At 37.0% G+C, this 5,762-nt stretch overlaps 1 long non-coding RNA gene across 1 annotated transcript; it reads left to right on the forward strand.

Moving 5' to 3' along the window:
- Nucleotides 1-323: 323 nt before the first annotated feature.
- Nucleotides 324-5,107, forward strand: LOC143647845 (uncharacterized). The gene is made up of 3 exons (XR_013158206.1): nucleotides 324-465; nucleotides 937-1,148; nucleotides 4,942-5,107. It is a non-coding gene; the product is annotated as an uncharacterized LOC143647845 (long non-coding RNA).
- The last annotated feature ends 655 nt before the right edge of the window (nucleotides 5,108-5,762 follow it).

Below are 5,762 nucleotides of genomic sequence, written 5' to 3' on the forward strand. Positions count from 1 at the left end.
TACATTATTCAGGCTTGCCAATCCCTCAATCACATGAGCCAATCCCTTAAAATAAATCTTTCTATCATCCATCTATCTGTTTATCTATCTATACTCACAGACATATGCATACATACATGCACAACTCCTGTTGATTCTATTTCTCTGGAGAACTCTTATACACCTGCATCTGATTTAACTCATGTTTAATAAAGACACATATGGAAACATAGAAATATTTATAGCTATGTGCTTATACCCCAGTTTATATACACACTTATTCCATTGTTCTGTTGAGAGGTTCTAGAAGCAATGGTATCCTGGTAGCAATAAACATACCCCAGGCCCAGATGGTACTCTTTGGAGAGATGGCTGATTGTAGAGTTGGGACAAGGAATATAGAAGATGCACATAGGACATTTTATAGCGCCAGAAAATAATGAAGAATTCAAAAAACCAAACCAAACAAAATGCCATAGTTTGAAGGTATGTCTAAGGGATACAAGGGCCAACTGTGAAAGAGCACCTAATGACCAAAGTTGGAGCAATTTGAGTAACAAATGAACTATTAGTATTGGATTCCAGCCCCAAGTATAAATAGATATTCTTAAATCCATACTGATATAAATAAATGATTAATTAAATAGGAAAGAAGAGATATATAACAGGTCTTTATACAAAAAAATTCCAAATAATTTATGTAGATGTTTTCCCCTCAAGAAGTTGGAACATAATCCCCTACCCTTGAAGTGTGGGCTCTGCATACTGACTTCCTTCCAAAGAGTACACAATTAAAGGGGGAGGGAAACAGTAGCTTGACAGTGGAGACACCTGACAAACACTGCCCCAGCTATGTGGTCAAAGTCAACATCAGCAGTGATAAGTCATGTTGATGGTATGTACCTCTGATGTGATGTGATGAAATGGTCTTTTATCTCTGAGTTCTTCTTCCAAAAGAAACCTGTCACCCTGGTCTAACGTAAGAGAAAAAACATAAGAGAAGCCCAAATTGAAGGACACTCTATGAAAGACCTGAGCACCCCTCAGAGCTGTCAAGGTCATCAAAGAGAAAAATCTGAGAAACTGTCATAGTCTACGGGAATGAGATGTGACACCTAAATTAAATGTGGTATCCTGGATGCAATCCTCCATCAGAAAAAGGACATTAGGTAAAAACTAAGTAAATATGAATAAAATATGAACTTTGTTTGATAATAATGTATCAGTATTGGTTTATAAATTGGGACAAATATACCTTACTAATCTAAGATGTTAAGAATAGGAGAAACTGGGTGCAGAGTAAATGGGAGCTCTGTACTATCTTGGAAACTTTTCTGTAAGTATAAAACTAGTCTGAAACAAAAGGCTTATTTTAAAATGTCTGAAATCAAAAATAAATATGCTATTTTCTAAGTTTAGCTGGCCCATATGAGTTTTGTGTAGTTTTTACTCCTCATTAGTGAATGCCATTTCAATACTAAGAAAAAGAAAGAAAGAAAATATGCAATGCAGTGATGAAACCTCAGCGCTCACACCTCAAGTTAAAGAAAAGCTTTCTGAACTCCTGAGTTTCCATGGCCAGTTCCTTCTCTCAGTTTCCCTAACCTAAGAGAGTCTCTCTCATTTCCACTGCCACCCGTTATCTTTGTTATTCTTCTCATTTAATCAATTCAGTTTATCCTGGTGAGAATGCTAAATTCGGTGTCCTAGGCTGACATCTCTTTCACCTATAGGACAGGTAGTGTTGGAAGAGCCTCTATAGCCTGAACCATTCCCCTGTGGGCTTCAGTCCTGACCTACAGAGGCCCAGCTATTAATGAGAAGAAAAAGTTCCCCTGGCTCAGTCAGCCCTTATCCTGTCTCCTGAGACTGCCAACAAGAGAAGCAATTAGGGCCGATTATGATGGTGGTTGACTGTCTTTTAAAGTAGAAACCATCTCAAAATCCTTCTAAGAGCTTGCCTTACTTTAGCTTCCTTACAGACTGGAGAGATTTGGTGGCAATGTTGAGAATAACCCAGATTATCCATGGAAGCCTGTAATAGTCCAATTACCAACTCTTACTTGCTGTCTTATTGTGAACTTTCTCCTAAGTGAGGAAGGATACATTGGAATAGGGACAGAGGGGGATGGGTTTGGGAGCGGGGAGCAGAAAACTGTTCTGAGAATGAAATTGTTTTCATCAGTGAATCAAGACTCCAACAGATTAGGTGACTACCAGGGACTCTGATGTGTTTTTATAACCTTTCCCATTTGGGGAAATGGCTTTTCCACAGATTATAGAATCTCAAACCAAGTCTGTTCTTTTATCCACTTGTTATATTGACATGAGAAAAACTAGTTTTGGTTGTTGTTTTAATAGAACCCTGCATTTTCCCCTCATGAGTAAGATAACGCCAAAGCCTTCTAGGAAGTTCTAAACAAAAGCTGGAAATGAATGTGCTTATCTGTCACCTATTTTAACACTTTGAACAGGGTTTCCTTGCTTTGCATTTAGAGGAATGATGACCCAATTCAGAGTGAACCAGAAAGTGAGGGAGCCCTTGTTAAACTGTCACAAGCTATTGTTAAATGTTCTATCCTTCAGGGAAAGTAAGAAGATAAAAAAAACTTATCTTCCTTCTGAGCAGTTTCCCTTGTCAATTCAAAAAAGGATTATATAGATATCTTCTAAATGCTTGATTTCCATAATAAAGTAATAAGTGATGCTTTAATTTTTTTCCTTAAGTGGCATATTAATATGCTGGTTTTTTTGAGTCCATCATCTTGCTTACTTCTAGCTGTCATATAATTAATCAAAAGCTGTCCTTCATGGAATGACAGGAGATGACTACTCAATTTCACTCATTCTTCTTCTTGAACCCTAAGTTTTATCTTTCAATTTCAACTGGACTTTCCAGTTCTTTCTTCTGTCGGGCCCTGTTTACATTCAACCCTCACCTTTCTTAAGCATTTCTAAATATTTCTCCTTTTTTTATAGTCAGTATCTTTCAAATTATAATATAAACGTCTATTCAGACCAGTATAGCTCTATTTCTGGAGTACTGGAAACTGAGCAATTATGTGCCTAAACCACTTGCATTCCCTCCTTTTAAAGCCATCTGGGGTTTTCCATGACATCTTGTTTCTGTAGTTTATAATTTTCATTTTGGAGTATTCTGTACCCTATCTATATTGTACAATAGCTACATATCCTCAGATGGGATTATGTTTTAAATATTTGGGTGTGCCAGAAATGTCTTGGATGGAAGGTGTGTGTGTGTGTGCATATTAATGGAGGAGGGTGTTTACATGTCAATCAGGTTATCTCTCTGCCCCCATTAAGCCACTTCCAGTTTATCACCTCTTCCCTGGCTCAAGATCCCTCTGGCTGACCTGATACTGCACTTTAGAGCAGGCATAGAGATGAATCTGGAATGAGTGCATTCGATGTTCATGTGGAAGGAGCCCCAGTGACAAAGTACCAACCTTCATGTTAACAATGCAGAGAAAATCGGGTTTTAGTTGTAGTAGGCTGAATAATGAACACCCAAATATAGAAAAGATATTAAGATATTGTCTATTCAGGATATACCTGGAACTTGTAACTGTTAGCTTATTTGAAAAAAAAAAAAAGAGTCTTTGCAGATGGGATTGAGTTAAGGATTTTGAGATGAGGCATAACCCTGGATTATCCAGGTGCGCCTTAAGTGCCATCGCAAGTGACTGGATGTGAGAGGGACAAAGGGACATAAACCAGACACATAGAGGTGATGGGCAGGCAGAGGCAGAGATTAAATTAATGCAGCCATGAATTTAGGGAATGTGGGACCACCACCAGAAGCTAAAAGAGGTAAGGAAAGATTTTCCTTAGATCCAGCAGCCCTGCGGATTTGGAGCTTCTAGCCTCCAAAACTGCAAGGGAATCATTTCTGTTATTTTAAGCCATGGAATTTGTGGTCACTTGTTATAGCAGCTGCAGGAGATGAATACACAGGTAAAAAGAAAAAACAAATAAACAAACAAGACCCATAGGATGCAATAGTTCATAAATACTAGGTCTCATACACTTATTCAACGATCAGAATTCTTTAGGATTGGCATCAGCACGAATCTCAAACATTATCACCCTTTTCCATCTCCTATAGCTGCACCGTTCAATATTACAGCCACTAGCCACTTGTGGCTATGGAACACTTTAAATGTAGCTACTGAGAGTGAGGAATTGAATTTTTAAATTTTAATAAATTTTAACTAAATTTTTTAAATGTACATGATTCAGTTCTTATAAAAAATCTAAATATGTCAGGAATAATTCGGGGATATAGATTTACTTTTTCAATTGTGCATTTTATGAAATATAACTAAACATCAACTATTTCTAATGGAAATTTAGCAGCCCAATTGAGATGTGCTGTGAGTATTAGCTGCATGCCAAATTTCAAAGACTTGCTATGAAAAAACAATGTAAAATATCTTATTAATAAACTTTGTATTGATTACATGTTGACATAATATTTTGGATGCATTGTATTCCATAAAATATATTGTTACAATTGATCCTACCTGTTACTTTTTACTTTTTGCAATGTGGCCAGCAGAAAATTTAAAATTATATGTGGCTCATGAGGCTCACATTATATGCACTGTATTTTTTTTTTTTGGAAAGTGATGTCCTAGAGTATCCCTTCTGAGTGATCCAGGAGACTGGTCCTAGTTCTAAATCTGGTGTCTTATACTCTTGACTCCATTCACCAAACTTGCCGTATCTTGGTTATGAATATAACAATATTGTACTCTCATGGATGGTCAGTTTATTAGTCTTTTTCCATGAAAACAATCATCTTGAAACTAGGAATCAAATATAAGCCTTTAACTCTGCCTCTTCCTGTTTCATCATGTGAAAGACAAATATCCCAAGGTTATAACTGTCTTCCTAAAGAAGAGCGTGTTCTTAAGAGTTGTTGTTTGGAACTGTCTACAGGGTCTGGAAATCAGTCATCCTGTCTTAAACCAGTTCAGTTTCCAGGACTTTGGCAGAGATATTTCAAGTTCCATTCCTCATGTCTTAATACTCTGTGTAAAACAGCAAGATTTTGTTTGTGCTCTCTGCCCCATGAATCTCTTTGAAATAATTTAAAACTATAAAATGTTGTTGGAAACTTGTGTAAATAAATGATGTTATTTAATTAAATTGACTTCACTTGAGACATTCAATAGTGTTTCTAATTTCTGTTATTATACTGAATCGTCTTTGCTTTAAAGAATTACTTATTTTAGACACTTAGAAAACTATCTCAGTGAAACCAGGAAGAAGAAGAGGAACACTTTTTATCTACTAGTCTCTGCTGGTAGTTATAACCAAACAAACCCAAAAAACCTACGTGTAGAAAACCTCTTGATATTTGGGAGTGATTCAGTTTTGTTTTGCCTCGTTCTCTTCTTGACAGGTGAATTAATGTTTGCCCTCCAGTTGGCCGCTCCCACACTACCCTGCCTTCCCCATATCCTGTTGGCTTTAGAACAGATGTAAAATGAGAACTGACAAGTCTATCACATAATTTCAAAAGCTATGGGAGCTGGATAGGACTTTATGGCCCCTCATTTCACAGATGAGAGATACGTTTAAAGTCAGAGCCAGGACTGGAAGGAAGGGCCTTCTGACATCAAATCTAATGTTTTTTTTGCTAAATCATACTTTCTCACCAAGTGTGACCTGTAAGCACCCTGAATAGCATCCTGAAGTTATCCTTGATCTCCCAGTTCCCCAAAGATTATGATTAAAAAAAAAAAGGCCGGTCCTTG

This window comes from Tamandua tetradactyla, chromosome 10, assembly GCF_023851605.1.
Source record: "Tamandua tetradactyla isolate mTamTet1 chromosome 10, mTamTet1.pri, whole genome shotgun sequence".
Lineage (NCBI taxonomy): Eukaryota > Metazoa > Chordata > Mammalia > Pilosa > Myrmecophagidae > Tamandua > Tamandua tetradactyla.